Source organism: Plectropomus leopardus, chromosome 7, assembly GCF_026936395.1.
Source record: "Plectropomus leopardus strain MGB_pleo_1.0 chromosome 7, ASM2693639v1, whole genome shotgun sequence".
Lineage (NCBI taxonomy): Eukaryota > Metazoa > Chordata > Actinopteri > Perciformes > Serranidae > Plectropomus > Plectropomus leopardus.
Window position 1 is genome coordinate 27,995,733 of NC_142182.1, and position 18,229 is coordinate 28,013,961.

The 18,229-nt window shown below is 41.7% G+C and overlaps 1 protein-coding gene across 3 annotated transcripts in view; it reads left to right on the forward strand.

Moving 5' to 3' along the window:
* Positions 1-18,229, forward strand: part of prickle1a (prickle homolog 1a) — a 102,082-nt gene that overhangs the window by 60,834 nt on the left and 23,019 nt on the right. The window contains exon 1 of one of the 3 annotated variants that reach the window (XM_042496118.2): positions 9,347-9,480. The exons of 1 other annotated variant lie outside the window; for it this stretch is intronic. The gene's annotated coding sequence lies outside the window, so the exon portion shown is untranslated. Of the gene's footprint in view, positions 1-9,346; positions 9,713-18,229 lie in introns of those variants that run through there. One more of the 3 variants, XM_042496117.2, reaches the window with a different exon arrangement.

An 18,229-nucleotide genomic window follows, 5' to 3' on the forward strand; every position in this document is an offset into this window, starting at 1 on the left:
ATGAAAATCTGTTAAGGTTGTGTTAACCACAGACCTCATCTAAGGCATCTAACCAAAAACCCATTGACTTCTAGTCAAAGGAGTGCTAAAATGCTAATTCATTACCTGATTTTAGAACTCATCGGGTGCATTCGGAAGTCCTCAATCTGAGTGCCTGAGCACACTCATGATCGTTAATTCATGAAGAAAGAGAAAGGACCATTTCTTCAAATAACAGTGTCCTCCTCTTAGTGTAAAGCATATGATTGGAGTTACGAACGCACACTTTGTGTTCATGGTGGGGGGCATACAAAAATGCGGAAGTACAATCTATAGCTGTTTTACAAATACTGTCCACATTGTTATGATTAAAATCCCTTTAATTGACTTATTTTACCCTCTTTCAGTGTTCAGATAATGTTAGTTAACAATTCACACATAGGAGAAGACTATGACAATGATTGAAGAGATATTAACTAACAGGGAATGATGGGAAAAGGAGATCATAAGCAGTTGGCTTCACATATGGTGTCCTGTAGTTTGCTGCCAACAGCGAGAGCTGAGATGGATTAACACATTTTATTCTCACTGTCCATTCCAACGTTTAGAAGTCTGGGTGGCCGTGCCTTCTGGGTAATGTAGTGTAGCTTTGGAGTCTGACGAGGCCCGGAGTGGTTGGGTGGTAGTGGTCCTCTCTTCAGACTCATCCAGCCTGTTTGACCCGAGTCCAGGGGGGTGAAAGGCGACACCTCCTGCCCACAACCTTGTGTTTTATATCCTGCTCAACATACTTTCCATTCACCATATAATTGCACCAGCAAGGACAAGCGGGCAGTTTTACATGTCCTCTTCATGTTATCTATATTTAGATCTTTTTCATAATGCCTGTTTCCATCTGCCTTTAACTCTCGCTCACTGGCACATTTTCTACCTCCCTCTCTGTCTCACTTTCTGAGTATTTCTCTCCCTCTCCTTTTACTTGTCCGAGGGTTGTTTTGACATTTCCGCTGTTTATAGCCTCCACAGGCACAACCATCTGCGGCTGACCCTGACCACACTGCGTTGTCCCCCAGGCACAGACCCATGTTATTATCATCCCGAGCAACATTCGTAGAGTGGAAAAGGATTGTCACGACCACAAATACACCAGTTTCACATTAGGGCGGCAGAGCTGCAGAGGGAAGCACACACAAATCCCTCATCCTGGCTCAGCGCTTGGTCGGTGAAATAAAACAAAGGCAAGCGGCGAGCCCGTGCAGGGATGGGGCTGCTGATAAAGATCTGTCAATGGCGCATTTCCACAGGACAGAGGGTTGGAAGGAGGGAGGGAGGGAGAGAGAAAGGAGAGTTTATGTGATTGTGGAAAGGGGTGCAGAGCAGGGGCCCTCGAGTTTTCCACAGAAACGACAAACAAGCATCTCTAATTGAAACATGCTCCTCCAAAGCATGTTACCTTGCAAGGAATTTTGGGAATGGGACAGATTCCTATGCTACCCTCAGACTACCTTTCCAAGACGACCCCCACCCCCCCAAAACAACATCCCCCATCAGCCTGTCACTTTTGCAAAGGTGCAGAAAGAGTTGTACTGGCAGAGCCCCAGGTTGATGATCCTCAGGATCTACAAGAACACGAAAAAGCCTTGCACGGAAAGATACCTTTCATCAGAGCAAATTCCACGATCACGGTGTCACAAGTTGAAGTAAAATCCAGAAACCTTTGCCTGCTAGTGCTGATACTAGAACCAGGGCTGTAAATCAGGTTATCTGGCCTTTCTCAGCTTCTAACAAGTCTGTAAAAAGTAATGTGCGGTATGTAAAGTGTCGCCCAGAATTGCGGCTGACCTCATTTTGTTAATGTATTTTTTTGCGGCGGAACAAAGCTGTTGATGGTATTTTACTGAAGCAATATGACCCGGCTCTGAATTCCACAGGCACACATTAAATTACAGCCTAGTGCTGCTGAAAGCTGCACAGGATTGCAGTTGAAGATGTACAGCCCCTGTTATGAGGGAAACAGACACTATCCACTGGGTCGGCCCTTTTTTGCAAAAGGTTCCCATTGCCAAGTCGAGAGAGGATAACGCTGAAAAGGGATTAGAAATTATACAAATAGCTTCCAGGCGACATCTCTCAACCACAAGCCTGTGTTGAGTTTATAAAGGTGTGGATTTCTTCATCAGTTTCTCCCTTGGAGCTGCAATCATGCAATCACACTCTGGGTATATCTATGCATGAAAAATTGCCTGGAGCATTATGTCAGTCTTCCCAAGTTCTTTTAACAAGGGGATAAGTGCTGTGGAGGAGGTGTTGGTTGCAGTCTGACGTGCCAGAAAACTAGAGCGTCAAAGAGCCACCAACAGTGATACCGAAACCAAACACTGGAGCCAGTGTGCTGGTTATGATTGGACAAAGTCTGAAAACTGAGAGATGGAGCAAATACAGGAGCATCAGGACTCCTTAGTAAAGACAGGGGAGAGGAGGAAGGAAGCAAGACATTATAGATGCAAAAAGAAAGTAGAGAGAAAGCAGAGGTCGTCTTATGTCCCTCGTCTGGGTAACATAAGGAATCTTAATAGTAGTGCAGGTTGTGTGCTCTGCCCTATCTCACAGGCGACAGAAGACTGGCCTGGGGAATGCAGCATGCCTAAAGGATCTTCAATCCACAGCTGGGGAATTAATAGCAGAAGCATTTCAGTGTCTGGGATAAGAATGAAAGGCTGAGGGAGGACACAAAGATGGAGAAAAGGGAACGGAAACCAGCTAACATCAAGGTCTGATCCTTTGACAATTTATGTTTGACCACAACTTTGGAGGGGCATGAAAAATCCAGCGAGAAACTCTCCCACACGAACATAGATGCAGACCAAAGTATTAGAAAAGACAAAATAATGCATTGAACTCAGATCTGTTTGGTGGCATGGCTCAGTCAAACCCTCTCTGTGTTTGTCTTTCGTAAGGGTCCCTGGGTTTCTTGCTTGGAGGCCTACAAACCTTCAGGCAGTGTGCCTCAGACTGGGAGAGCATTGTGTATGTTAATTCAGACTCTCCACCGGCACATGCACATTTCATGGCGAAATTAGATAAAATAAAACCCACAAATTGGCCCAAAATCAAATTCATGTTACACAGATGCAGAAGCATCACCCCTGCCCAGCCTCTGATAGGTGTTGTAAAGTGGTTGGATGGTTGTAAACATCTGTAAAGGTGCCTAGCTTTGCATGCAAAACTCTAATTTTTCAGTATGTAATTTAATAACTGGTATTTCATCATAATTGGGTCACACCAAGTCTAATTTTATGGTAGAAATATTACTCCATTAAACAACATACGCTTCAGGGAGCAGGATTATTGCATATGTAAACTTCCCTTGGGCTACACCTAAATCAAAGAGTGGAAACTCCATTTGAAAAAATGCCAAGGATGCAGCTCCTTCATAAATTAAAATGAAATGGGAGAAAAGCAGAAGTATGATTGCAGATGGTGGATACAAGATCAGGAAAAGACATTAATTTTGAATAACCGCTGAAAAGAGCCTCTCCAACCCAATGTGAACTAAAATTTCATGTGTGTTCTTGTGTAACCTCAATCGCTGAATTGATAGTTTGACATTTGGGAAAAACACTTATTCATTTTATTTTCATGAGTTAGATGAGAAGATTAATTCCAATCTCATGGCTCTTTGAGAAATATGTAGCTAATGTGAGTGTTGGTTAGCTTAGCTTAGTTTAGTTAAGCATAAAGATTGGAAGCGAGGGGAAAAAGCTGCATGGCTCTGTACAAAGTTAACAAAACTTTGGTTTCTTTACTTGTGTGCTGAGCTGAATAATAATTTGAATCAGAGTGAGTTCATTCACCTTAGGTCCTGCTTTCTCTGATGCTGATTAAACATGCTGAATTGGCCGTAAAAATGCCAACAATGGCCGACAATGGCTGACAAGGGCCAAGGGTGGGGGACACCTTAAACAACTAGGGCAAAAAATACTCACTGATGGCCTGACATTGACCGATGGCTGACTCAGCTTGGTGTGTCAGGGCTCTAATGCATTGTGGGGAAGAGAATGCATGTGCACTGGCAAAATGAAAGCATCCTCTAAATGATTAAAGGGTTCCCTTGTACTCCCTCCTGCTCTGCATGTAGACCATTAACAGACAATGATAAAACTAGCAAGCCCCAATAGAGATACAGGGATGGAGGCCAGCAAATATCATGACATTGCAACGAGCAGTTGGCTGCTTCTGCCACGCTGTTACAATTCCATAATTAGCATGCTGTCAGCAAACAAGCCTTCTCTTGTTTCAGTGGCTGTTTGTAGTTATTTTAGGAGAGCTTGAGCAAGAGCCAATTAGAGACTACAAAGGCTAAAGTAAAGCATATCAATTATAATGGTCTGGTATTCACAGAATGCCTGATCAGCAAGCCAAACAGAGTGCCATGAGCCTATTGTTCCTGCAGCAGCCCATGTGGGCCCTTGAATCTATTGCTGCCTTTCTTACAGTTGAAACCAATCATGACTGACTGGCTGCATCTCCATCCCATGCATTAACTTGTTTGTGTTAGTAATGTGATCCCATTTGTCAGTCTGTGACAAGCTGTCCAACAACAAAACGAGTCAACAGACTGAGTAAAGCCGGGCCTTTTGGGGCTCTGGGATGACCAGTGGTCCTTAATTGGTCACCAGTGTTTGAGTATGGACAGCAGCCAGGTGACTGGTCAAGAGGTCCAGCTGCTCTGTTGACTGGTCCCGCCTTTGCCGTCAGCCATCAGCCTTTGCCAGAGTTACTTGTTTGTTTGTTTTCCTGCCTTTGTTTGGACTGGAGATTTCCTGTGTAAACTCAAAGAAACAAGAACCCTTTAGAAAAAGACTCCCCTCCCAAATTGTTTGAATGCGCCTTGAGTGTGGATTTATTTTCTCTCTTTGAGGGAGTAATGTACCAGCAACAAGCAATTACTGCATATCTCAAATGGAATTACGGGGAATATGTTTCAGGGGCAGACATAGTTTCCATCTGTATCTCTTTACAGCTCAATCACCAGAATAAATGTTGGCATTGTATGTTTTTGCAAACAATGGATATGTAACATTTGTATTAATGTGAGAATATGTTTAAACTCTATATTTCTACAATGCTGACCCAATCACGGCTGGAAATGCTGCTGATGTCTTGGTAGTACAATCACCACTGGGAACACAGCAATAGCTCGCTTAAATACACTTTTCGGTGGCACAACCACTGCAAGAAATGCCGCCAATGCCTTGCTAGAAAACTACCAGTTTTGATGCCACAATTGTCACTGGAAATGCAGCAATGACTCACTAAAGAATACCCAGTTTCGGTGGTACAATTGACACTGGCAATGCAACGATGGCAACAAACAAAAACTGCTTGTGTTGTTGTTTGATGGTCTCCCACAGTGGCCACGTTGATGACAAAGCCGGCTCATATACACATAATCACAATGGATTCACTTTAGAAACACTGAAATGAAACTTACAAAATGTTCAAACGTGTCTGTGGTTTCTCAGAAACGTACAATGCCACCATTTTCTCCTGACGTCTGTGCTGCTCTTTATCTCACATACTTCATCATGCAAATACCCCAGAAGGTTACAGGAAGTCATAACTAGTAATATTTTTTTTTTAAATCTAACTATCTCAGCAAAATTTGTTCATATTCAATCACCCTGGGCAGCAACCCTCAGCAAACATGCAACCACACATAAAAAGTAGAGCAAACATAGACGGCAGAGTGAACCACTTCATTAAGACCAAACTAACACTCCAGCAAATATCCTCACTCAGCCTGGCAACCAAAATTTTAACTACATCACTGTTGGTGGCTTGAGGTGTTAAACAGAGACTTGTGTCTCTTAGAAAGACTAATCACTTCAGGCCAAATATCAAACAACCCTCGTGGTATGCCGCTGTTTACTACTCAACCAAATGCATTTACACTTCCTGAGTATAAAATATAGATGCAGGGATTCACTAAAGCTGAATGCAGAATTCCCACAAGCCTGTAAAACTGGGTCTCCAAGTCAGCGGCAGTACTTAAAGAAATACTCCATTACCTGAAAACACATAGGTTTTTACATTAAGGATTTTCCTTTAATAATTGATAGAAGAGAGCTTCCACTGAAAGACAAATGTTCTCCAAGACAGAGGTGTGCAAAGAAAAGTGTGAAGTCATTGCACCCTTACATGGGTCTACATGCAAACAGTAAATAGCACTTATAAAGAAGAAAATGTCATCTGTAATTAACGCAGATTTGTTGGTGAGCTCCTGTTTCAGGGGTTGCAGTGCCTTAAAGCTCCTAATCTTGTTAAAGGGATCGACAATTCAACTGACACACTCACTGCTGCTCTGTCACACAGCATGACAAATACAAAACAGCTGTGACAGGAAAAAAACATATTGGTTTGTTGACCAATTGAGGCCCTAATGCTCAGCATTTCCCCAGGATTACATTTGATACACAGCAATCAGAATCAAGTTCTATGTTATTAAAATCATGGGGGGAAAGTCATATGCCACATAACAAGAGATATGCTGGAAAGTATGCCGAGCATCTTTATGGTCCAGAGTCATGTAAGTGATGCTGCTCAAGGATTTTTTTTCCAGCGCAGCCATAAATATCTCATTAGACAAGCTGGAGATAAGCTCTTAAAAGAGGCAAGATAAGTGATCGAGAGAGGTTTTAACATTCAGGTCTAGCCTGTCGAACATTCTGGTTTAAGGCAAAATGCAAAATGACTCCTCAAAATAATCACTGGTTTTAAAATCTATCTGCTACAGTGCTATGTTACAGAAACCTGACATTTGTTTATAACTGTCCTTAATTCAGATATTGTCCTATGATAAATGCCTCCTTGCCTTAAGATAATTCTGTCAGGGTTGCATTTTTGGCCTATTCTGTCTTATTTAGATTATTTCCAATGTTGTTTTTTAATAATGCAAATCAGGGAATTTCTTCTTTTTTTTTTTTAAATTAGGCCGATCTCTGATGCTAAAATGAGAAGAGAGAAAAATCATCGACCCCGTCCCCAAAAGAAAAGGTTGGCCATATATGTTTTCTGTAAACCAACAAATAGCAGAACTGGTGGTTTTTTAGCAAGACATCATCGGTTTTCAGTGGCTTTTTAGGCGCCAAATGTGGCTGTTTTTCAGCAATCAGTCGCTGTATTTCAACCCAAGATAGTGCCAGGAGAAGTAATTGTTTTTTACCAAGACATTGCTGTTTTCCCAAAACATTACTGCATTTTCTGCTGGTATAGTACCATGATAAGCAGTTATTTCTTTTCCGAGACATTGCTATGTCTCCTGCTGAAAAGTTCCATGAAAATGGTTGTTTTTAACCAAGATATCGCTGCATTTTCTGCAGTTACAGTACCATGAAAAGTGATTGGTCTTTACTAAGAAATTGCTATGTCTACTGCCGAAAAGCACCACAAAATGCAGTTGTTTTGTACAAAGATATCACTGGATTTCCTGCTGGGATTGTGACACTAAAAGCAGTTCTTTTTAACAAGACATTGCCGTTTTTCCAAAAAAATAACTGTATTTCCTGCCAAAAAGTACCATAAAAAGTGGTTGTTATTTACCAAGACATAACTGCAAAAACATTAAGGTTAGTTTAATGGCGTTCTTTGTAATTGATAACTTGGGCTTCATGAGGTAAAGTGATGGCTAAATGAGGTATAACTCATGTGATACCTCAGTAGGATTAACTTGAAAACCCTTGATATCTGCAGCTCTGATGAAGTGGATACACAGTGACCGGTTGCAGTGAAGTGTGATACCAAATAGTCGCTTATATCCATCTGGTCCATATAAGATCTGGCTTGCAGTGCGTTCCTTTGCCTAATGCCAGTACTGTGCAGAGAATGACTGACAGGTTTGAACTTGTTAAACCTGTTCTTACTTAAGATGCACTCACACTCTCAGATCTATGTGACGGTCACTGGGTCACAACCGAGGTCAGCAAGAGATGAAGCGCCTGTTCCAGTGAGGCAGAGAGAGCCATGACGGTCAAAGGGCAGCCAATTAAATGAGTGCATTTGTCACATTTATGTTTTATGTTTCAGCCATCAGGTTTTCGAGATGGCAGAAGTTCAGATATTGATTTCAAATACGATAAATGATCCAGATTTGGTTGAGTTGTTTTGGGGAGCAGTGTCACTCTTGATGTCATGGAAAGGTCTTATCTGGGTCGCAGGAGGTCAGAGAGCTCTTTAAAGGTCCACCGGTCAAAAATCTTATCTTAGTTGTATTTGGGTTGTCAGCACATGACAACCTGATATGATTAGCGCTCACTCAACAGTGAGCTGATTCTGCAAGCAAAGCAGTTCAACAAAACCAACCTTTTGTGTGACGATGAAAGCTACACAGACCTGAATCTTTATGTATTATGCTCATGCGCTGATTTATGGGTGGTGGCTATTTTCTCCTCGGATCTTTGATCATCCCAGAACATTTTGTCTAACTCAATAGACAGTGCAGTAATAGCCTCTTTTCAGTGTATGCATATAGACTTACCTTTCATGGTGTACTGTAAGCAGGAGTAGTGTTACACAGTCTGTGTGGAAGAACATAAAGCACATTGTGATATTTCATATTGGTGATAAGAGGGACAAATAGGTTTGAAAAAAAAAAAGATCATATTTCTGCAGAGTGACAAATTGTATGTGGGGATGGAGGTGCAAATGAGGAGGTCTTTGCACACCAAGTCTTTGTTACTGAATTATTGAACACATAGGATTACTGAACAGGCCCTACAAGCCCAGGGACCAAAGTGTAAGGGGGGCCCTCACCTGCAAAATGTCACTCAAATAAGCATGTACTGACCAGGAAGAGATTCAAAATGACCACAAAGAAATGCAAATGAATCACAAAGAGACTAAAAAATAACAACAAATGCAAAAACAATCCAAAAGACACTACATTATCCCAAAGAAGCACAAACACAGCAACAAAAAGATACATTAGAACTACAAAGAGATGCAAAGATGCAAAGCAATAATAACAAACAAAATAAAAATAAAAAGGAGAGGATGGGGGGGGCTATGGAGCCTATTCTCTGATAATCTGGCCCTGGATGGACAAAATTGTGGGGTGATTGATTTAGAATAAAAGGATTACATTTTAAACTTCATAAAGGCTTTAATGGTTTATATGTGGGCTAGACTGAGACAAAAGTTCATATAAAGGTAAGGTCAGTCTGTAGGGAAAGGCAACAGAAGAAGATTAAGTCACTTAGTAGTTTTTCAAGCACTTAAATTACGCAAACACTTCTTAAACTCTTCGCTGCAGCAGCAGGAGTTAAACTCTAGGAGCACTTGTCCACTGTGCTCCAGACTGCTCCGTCTCTCCAGGATTGGTGGGGGCTGCGTGTTTAAACCAATAGGCAGGGAGAAACGCTAATGTCATTTCACTGTGACCGCCGAGAGGAGCACCATAGCGCACCGTGCGCCGCTGTAATGACTGAGATGTGGTGACAGCGGGTAAAGTCAGACCAGGTTTTCTCTCTCTCTATCTGCGCTCCTCTTCAATGCAGCCAGTATCTGGAGTTTAAGCTTATCGCTTTGCACATCTCTGGGTTCAGCTTTGTGGCACAGTGGTGTACCCTCTCTGGACGTTTCATCTCATGCCAATGAGACGCAGCGTGAATCGCTTTTCTCACTTCGGGAATATTGGTTCTGGATACTCGGTTCGCTGTGACTGAACGCTTTGGGGGTGAGTGGACCAAGTCATTTGGAGTGTTTTAACAGTTGTTTTGGGACCATAAATCCACGAATCTGGGTAGTTTTTGAGTAATTTTACCGCCAGCGATTCAACCAGTCTAGGTTTTACGCAAACAAAATGCTCTAAATGATGCACTGGTTGGAAAAAAACGGGACGATTTAGACCTTAGTGGTGTGTTTGTCATCAACAATATAAAGTTCAAACAACCCAACTTCCACTCTATAGAGGTCACTCGTGTCAGCCACATAAAGCCATCAAACTTGTTTAATCCTCCAATGCTCCTTTTTGCGTTTTTACGCAGCAACGTTTCACTCTCCCCTTTGAGTAACCTCATTTCTCTGACGCTGAAAAAGACTTGGGTCACTCAGAGACGTAGGGCGGGTGGAAGTGTGCCGTCCCCCCGGGCCTCCAGATGTATGGACTCAGCTGTCGCCTGTCACTTTGGTGACAACTGGTCGGCGCTTCGTGACCGCTGCTTGTCCGCCACTGCAGGGCACCATAGCTGTCAGGAGTGCTGTTGAGTGAGGGAGAATGTGGTCACACAGCGCGGCCACATAACGCGCGAGAAGTAACTCTCACTTTCTTCATTTTCATCCATGATGGATAGGGTGGGAACGACTGGATGTAAAAATCACTTAATCTAAGATTTAGTACTGAAGTGTTTTATGAAAGTAAGAGAATTAATCTGGGAATGATGATTTATATAAACATTTTAAAGAGCAAAGTCTTGAGTCAGTTTCTCAGCTGCACTATACTGCAAATATGTAAACAGAAATGCCCGTCTTTAGTGGATGTTTAAAAGCATGAGCTGAAAAGAGTTGTGGACATTTTTGCAGTGCAGTCAGCCCCTTAAATAAAACTAAACCTGCTTGATGCTTGAGTGAATTCATCCCTCCTTGTGGACCTTACGCAGAGCTAAACATCCCATAAAGTGTTTCCTTTTGAGAACAATGACACACCCTCAACTTTCAAACATTTCCATTCTGAGCTGTTATACTAAGTGCTAAACCTACAAGGCACAGGAGAGCAGTTATTGTTATATTTAACTGACGCTGTTTAGGATAATATTTTGCTCTCATTGGAGCACCAGTAAACATCACCATAAGCCATTAAGTCCCGTGCATGCCCTCTTGGGGGCTGACAGAATGACAGACCCACTTGGCTCACACCAAGTGCAAAAGAACGCAGAGTCAGACTGGCCTGAAATCTGTCACCATGGCCACAGCTGACAAAAACAGAGCAATGCTGATCCCAGGACAGCCTGACAGCTAGTGTAGTGGGCAGGAGATAGCATGGTCTTTACTTGGACATGTTGGATAGATTGTGGGAGTGATTTGGGGTATTTGCAGGACAACACAAGTGAAAATCGATTTAGATAAATGAAATTAAACATTGGACTTTGACAGTACAAAGGAGGAACTGCTGGCTCTGCGCAATGTCAGCGGTTCCACTTCAAAGTGTAACGCACTAGGTCAAAATCTTGCTGTAATTGTACCAGAAGGTATTTTCAAACATGATCACTTTCATCCATGATTACAGCATTTCAACCATTTTTCTCACTGGGACTGTGGCCAGTAAAGTTAAAGGGTAAAGAAACAAATACTCAGAGTGAGTGTGAGTGTTATGGACAGAGATACAGGGAGGACAGAGCACAGAACCAAGGTGGTGGTGTCACCTAGTGGCTAGAATAGAGGTTGACGCCTTTGTGGCTCAGGAGACATAGAATCTCAAGTGAAGCATTGTTTTTGCAACCTGAACTACTTCACATTTTCATTAAAAAAATAAAAGTATTACTTTGAGTTTTTTTTAGCTAAGGACCAGGGGTGGATTATAAGACATTGGGGCCTTGGGTGCAAAATATGTAAGAGGCCCCACCACCTGTCTTACATATAAGTAAGAAAGAGGGACTTAGTGGTGGTTGTGCCTTGTTCTTTGTTGTTATTTTGAGTGTCTTTTTGTGGTTTTGTGTCACTTTTTTGTTCTTTTGCATCTGTTTGTGGTACTTTTGTGTCTCTTTGTGGTTATCCTGAGTGTCTTCCGGCATGTGTTAATTTGAGGGACATTTTGCAGAGGTATGCCGGGGGGCATTTGGGCTGACACTTTGGGCCCCATTAGGCCCTTTCAGTAATCTATGCATGCCCAAGACAGCTGTTTAACCCTGGGTCTTTTCTGTCATTTAAACTCTGTCAAACATACAAATATAAAATCGTGTCATGTTGAACTCCATCTGAGACCCAAAGGAAGTTTTGCCAAATGATTTATTCTACATTTCTTGGGATGTATCAACATACTGTATAAGTAAAGCGTGGGTCTCATGCTTCACAGCTGCAGTTATTCAGTGTTTATATGACATAGCAGGTGAGGCTTGAGTTAGGGGAGATGTGATCTAAGCTTTACTTTAATGATCTGTTGCAGGTGAAATCTCTCTGAGAATATTAAACTATTTATAGACTAAATGATTTACAAGTTTTTGGAGGAGCTCCACGTGTCACACGGTGCTTGCTCATGCTTCATTTCCAAGCCTTGAAGAGAATCAAGCATTCCATTAATAGAATCAAAAGACTTGAAAGTGTTTAGGATTTTTGTGTGAACACAGGAGGGGAATAAAATAGCTGGCCTTATCACAACTTTTCTTGGACACAGCAAAAAGAAAATAGAGATCCTCCTCTGCCAACTTGATGTTTATTAGTGCTCGCTCAATAAATGTGTAATATGTTGATGGTTTATTTGAAAGTGCATATAGTCTGCAGGATTTTGGCAGCAGAAAGGCCTGTCTTTTTTGCATGAGCACCTCATAATGCGCCTTTCAACTAAATGAGCTAGCTATAACATTAGCACTCTTGTGTGCCATTGCATTAGTGCACAGGAAGAGTGGAGGTGGAGACAAATCACAGACATGAAGCCAGTCTCAGACATAAACATTGGGGCATTGCGTGGTGTGTGTGTGTGTGTGTGTGTGTGTGTGTGTGTGTGTGTGTGTGTGTGTGTGTGTGTTTGTGTCTGAGAGAAGCTGATGGACAGCGACAAAGCTTTCACCTATATATGTGTGTACAACTGCCACACACTCATACACTCTCCGACACCTCCAGACAGACACCCAGCTGAGTGTGAATGAGCAGAACGTAAAGTCCCTGTGCCCGTGTGTATACGTTCCCCACTGTTGATTTAAAAGCCCAGTACCAGTGAAATGTACACAGAGGCCTGTTTGTGCAAAGCTAGAATGAATCACCCTCGCGTCCGTGTAAATCGCCTGCAAGCCAAACACTCTGGCAGCCTTTTATCCCCAGACGTGGTCCAGCTCACCGCAGCAGAGCTAAAAGCAGAGCGGGACAGGGCCGTGTGTTGTGAGGAGCTGTCAGAGGACGCCAGTCTTTCATGGCTCTGGATGGGGAGATGTGGCACGGAGTCGGGTTGCCATAGACAAACTCCAGAGAGCAGAGCGCATTGACTGTAAACTGTTTGTGGTAGGTTGGCAGGAGGCTGGATGAAATATGGCTTGTTTAAACGCTGGTGGTCCCTGGATCTGTGGTCACTGGGGCCTGGCTAAATGGACGTTAGCCTGGATGGTCAAATTTAGGGCACTGTTACACTGCGGTTGCATAGATTTGGATACATATTGTGGATGCTACTGTCTGTCTCATACTGTAAAGTTCCTCCCTTCAAACAGCATCATGTATGAGCGCCTGGAGCAGTTGCACACATTGGATGCACATGCTAAGCATTATTCTAAAGTGATTAAAGGTAGCTAGTGATTTAGCGCTTCCAGGCACAACTGTGTTTATTAGGAGCTGCAGGATGATGTTAGAGGGAAACGGGTTTGGCTCTCACACTGGAGTTTAATGCCCCAACAGATCTCTGGTAACCACACAGCATAATTGCGGGACTAACCGTCAGACCACCATGATGATGAAAGTCATCCTTGACACACATGTTTCATTATCACCACCATGTATAGGCGTGATGCTCAGCTCTGGATGCAGAATATAAGATGCAGCGCTGCAAACTGGTTGTTGTTGATATGTCTGTTTTTGATAAAAGGGGAATAACAGCAGCTGAGATGCCAAATGTCAGATGGAGTTTTTGGACAGTTTGTCCGAGCCAGCTTGAAACGGACATGGCCGTCGCCGCCTGCAGGAGGTTTTCTCCTCTGTCCTCCTCGTCTGTAGGGATCCATCTAAGCAATCACAGCATCAAGGCCTAGGAGCAAAAGAAAACAGGTTACCTTGAGATAGTCATTAAAAAGCCCAGCTCATTTCCCCGGCGCACAACAGGGGATTCAGTTAAAGCTTTCCGGACCTGCGGCTGGAAATATGCAAAATACACACTGCTCCCCCTCCCCTTCCTGTGGCCCTTGTTCCTCCTTCCCTGTTGGCATTGTCACAGGGGTGGAGTCAGTGAGCGTGGATGATATGGAAAAAGGTCAGCGGGGTTTAAAAATGGACTCTGCAGGGCAAGGGATTTTTTGGACTGACAACAAAGATATTTCCTGAGATTTTTTTTTTTTCTTTTTTCAGAAAGGTTACAGTTACAGACAGTAGGGACAGTTGCTGGATGACTGCCAGAATATTCCTCTCTGAACATTTCCTCATTAAAAACTTTCACCCTGATGTATTTTACTATGCTGTTAATTAGGTTTGGAAACAAATGTATGCATACAGAAGTTTGGCAAGATTCCCAAATCACACAGTGGTGGATTTAAGCATAATAACTCATTTAAAATGTCTCCTGAAATACATCGTAAGAAGATTAAAAAGGATAAAAAGGAACACAAAGCAATAAATCGATACCTTACCCCCAGGGGAAGATTTAAACTGCTCCTTCTTCTATTCTTCTGTTTTCAATGGGGGAGTTTTTATTGTGAGCTAATTCGAAGATAAATCCTTCACGGGATCTTACATCCAAGAATAGCTTGTGCTCTTTATATCACCAGATATGTACTATGGCACATGCTTTACATTCATAATGAAATACGAGACCCATTTGTTGTATCATCTGGAGCATTAAATTAGTTTTGCTATGGGAGCCTTGCACATTGACAGATTTACAACAACTGACACATTTGTTTCATTTATGCTGATCAGTTGCTTAAAACAAAGTTATGTTTATATCATACTTACCTGAATGTTCTTATCTTTAAGACAGTTGGAAGACAGCTAAAGTATTTTCATGCAAAGAAGGTAGATCAATCAGAAATGATGGTGTTGTTAAATGCAAGATTGGAGATGATTTTTTGCTGTCCCCAGTTGTAGTCAAATGACCCCTAAATCAGCATTCATCACTCAAGTAAAAACAAGCATAAGACAGCAAACATCCAAGTTGTGCCAGGCCAGAAAATTAATAGATTTGTCCTGATTTTCATCGCAACCAGTAAGCATTACAAAATCTTTCATTGTTGATGTGAAATGACTGTTTACAGCTGCCTCAAAAAGCTCAAAATAAAGTGTTTTTTGCTTTTAGAATATTTTGATATCAGTTCTTAGTAAAACAATTTACTCCAAATTGGAACCAGGATTCAGCAGAAGCTGGATTTGATAATCCATAGTCAATAAAATAGAGTTGCAATCAGGGTTGGAAATAAGCACCAGCCATCAGCCAAATGCTGGTAAAATATGCAAGCTGCTAAATTTGCTTCACCAACCACAAAAACAATAGTAATCTGTTTAGAGGCTGGTAGATTTTGGAGTCCACCAACCACACTGGTGGGTGGACATTTATTTCCAACCCTTGTTGCAATCATAGTTTGATTACTTTTTAACTATAAAATGTATCCCCAGCTAATTTAATAATTAATTAATAGGTTTGAGTATTTTTCTAATGGACAAAAGGTCAAAACTGTCTGATTCCAGCTTCTTATTTTTTTTTACTCCTCTTGTGACAGTTAAATGAATATATTTGGGTTGTGAACAAAACAAGACATTTGAGGGCATCATCTTAGACTTTTGGGAAACACTGATCATCATCATTTTTTTTTTTTAGCATTTTATGACATTTTATAGACCAAACAACTAATTGATAAATCAAGATAATAATCAAGAGATTAAATAATGAAAACAATGCCCACTTCAGACAAGGTATGTTGCCACTTTTGTACATGAAGAGACACAGGTACATACAGTAGGTACATTGAACCATTACTGACTAAGGCTACATTATTTCAGTCTAAAAATGTTCTCTCTGTGTGTCTGTCTCCCACCTTAATTCAGGAAGTCTAATTTTGAATGACTTCCTGTCAGGTTTTTACTCACAGCGTTACTTTTGTCTTCATTATTTATTTTCTTTTTTTTTACCAAACATTGTATTGAAATGTTAGATTGAAATGCATTTGTCACTTAAATTGGTTTACAGCATTTCAAGTCCAATGACTATGAAATGTGTTCTCCAACCTCTATTCTTACTCAACTTTCAGATTTTGACAGCTTTACTATCGCAGGAGTTACATTTAGAGTTTGATGCTTTACAACCTCACTTATAATTGATCCCGTTACACAGAGGGAATACATTGTATCAGTTGGAAATGCATCAGAGAAAAGGTCGATGTTGTAGGATGACATACAGATGGGTCAATATTGACAAAGGCCAACTGAGGACATGTCTTGCAGAGCAGCAGCCTGAGGCCCACAATGAACCCAGTGAGCTGACACAGAAACAGTTCGTTTGGCCACAACAACCTGACGGCAGCTCCTAGTGAGAGGCCGGTTCAAAGAGCCGGGCTTTTGTTTGCTATACTCGCACTGTCTTCCTGTTAGAGGCTGGGCTCCCAAAGAAAACAAGAGCAGTGGCTCACCAGATGTGTACATCTGTGTGTGTGTGTGTGTGTGTGTGTGTGTGTGTGTGTGTGTGTGTGTGTCCAGTCCAAACACACACACTTGACCGTTCAGAAAGAAAGTTTCATGATGTTGGAAAGGAATAAAAAAGTTGAGAAAAAGGCACCTCAGATTTTATAGAAAGGGTTTTTTTGTGTTTGTGTGTGAGTGCCCACTCTGTCACATGTTCCTTTATGCTGGTCCATGATGCTGAAAACGGTTTGGTGTCATTAGTGACCTCAGTATTAGCAGCTCCAAAAATAACACCCTGATGCTGACAGAAACGGGCGTATTACATGTGAGGTTTCTAAGAATAAGCTCTGCCCTGGAGGACTGCTATCCTTAATTGGGGGTGATAAGGCAGCCAGTTGTCCTTTTTTCCACTGTGCACATACAGTACATTGTGCCAATATACACACACAGGCATACACTCACACACATATAGATCCCTGGCACTAATGACCCCATGTCTGGCCTGTATATCTGCTAAACTGAGTGAGGCCTCCAAGGGGCGTCAGATTGGATCTTACACACACATACAGTGCATAACATGCACACTCAGCTCACACACATATTATCAATATCACAGGCAGGCTTTCCATACTCCATCCCATGCTAAACTTGCAACAAGAACAAAACTTCATCAGTGTGCGTCATCTGTCTACACCACTATAGTGGTAAGAAAAAAATGTAAACAAAACATGAACTGAGACCTTGCTATAGTGGCATTTGCAGTTGTGGTTGGGGAAAGAGGCCAACTATGAATGCCAATTTTGCAATGAGAGCTCAAAGTATTTATTAGCATCTACCAGCATTTAACTTTCACTAGTCATGCTGATCAGTGCGTCATGTCATTTCTGTTGGGTGGTTAGTAGATGTAAGTCGTAACAGCAGTCACACAGTTTGATGGTCATCCCAAATTTCTGACACTGTAGGAATCCTTGAACCTCTCTCACTGTGCGACGTAGGACCACTGTTTTAGAGCCACGACCAAAGATATTGCTATGTTTCTTTCACATTGGTCATCTTTTGTCTGGAACAGCACAGAATTGCATAGTGTATGGGCTGAAGACATAACATGAGCCAAATAGCAAATAAACACCATGCTGAGTGTTACGCTTGGGGAACTCCAGTGTACTGATGACAGTTTGAAAAACACAGATTCTGACTTCCAGGGTTTGTTACGATACAAACCTAAGCAGTGAATTCTGTCAACTTGTAAAACAATGGGTATTGCAAGATCTGATGTCAACAAGCAATAGGTATCAGTGATACTCAATTCATAATTCACTATGAAAATAAACTGATTACCCTTGGCAAATGTATGTATGTATGTATATATATATACATATATATATATATATACACATACATATTTACTATTATTGCAATAACATGCAGAGTGTATTTGAAAAAAGCACCAAACAGAGATTGTTTATTTTAAAAAAATATGACCTAATGCCTTCAGACGTTTGGAAAGACTGAACTTAGCGTCTGTGAAAGATTCACTTAGGTTTCTTATATGTGTTTTTGCTTTTCCAGACCTGCTTTGCTTTGTCTATGCTTTCACTCAGTGGGTTTATTATTAAGAAGGTTATGTTTTCTCTGTTTTTGGGTTTCAGTTTACTGTGTTCTTCCCCTCCTGTGTTCTTGTGCTGCATTTACCCAGCTACACACCTGTCCTGCATCAGCCTCATTAGTCCCT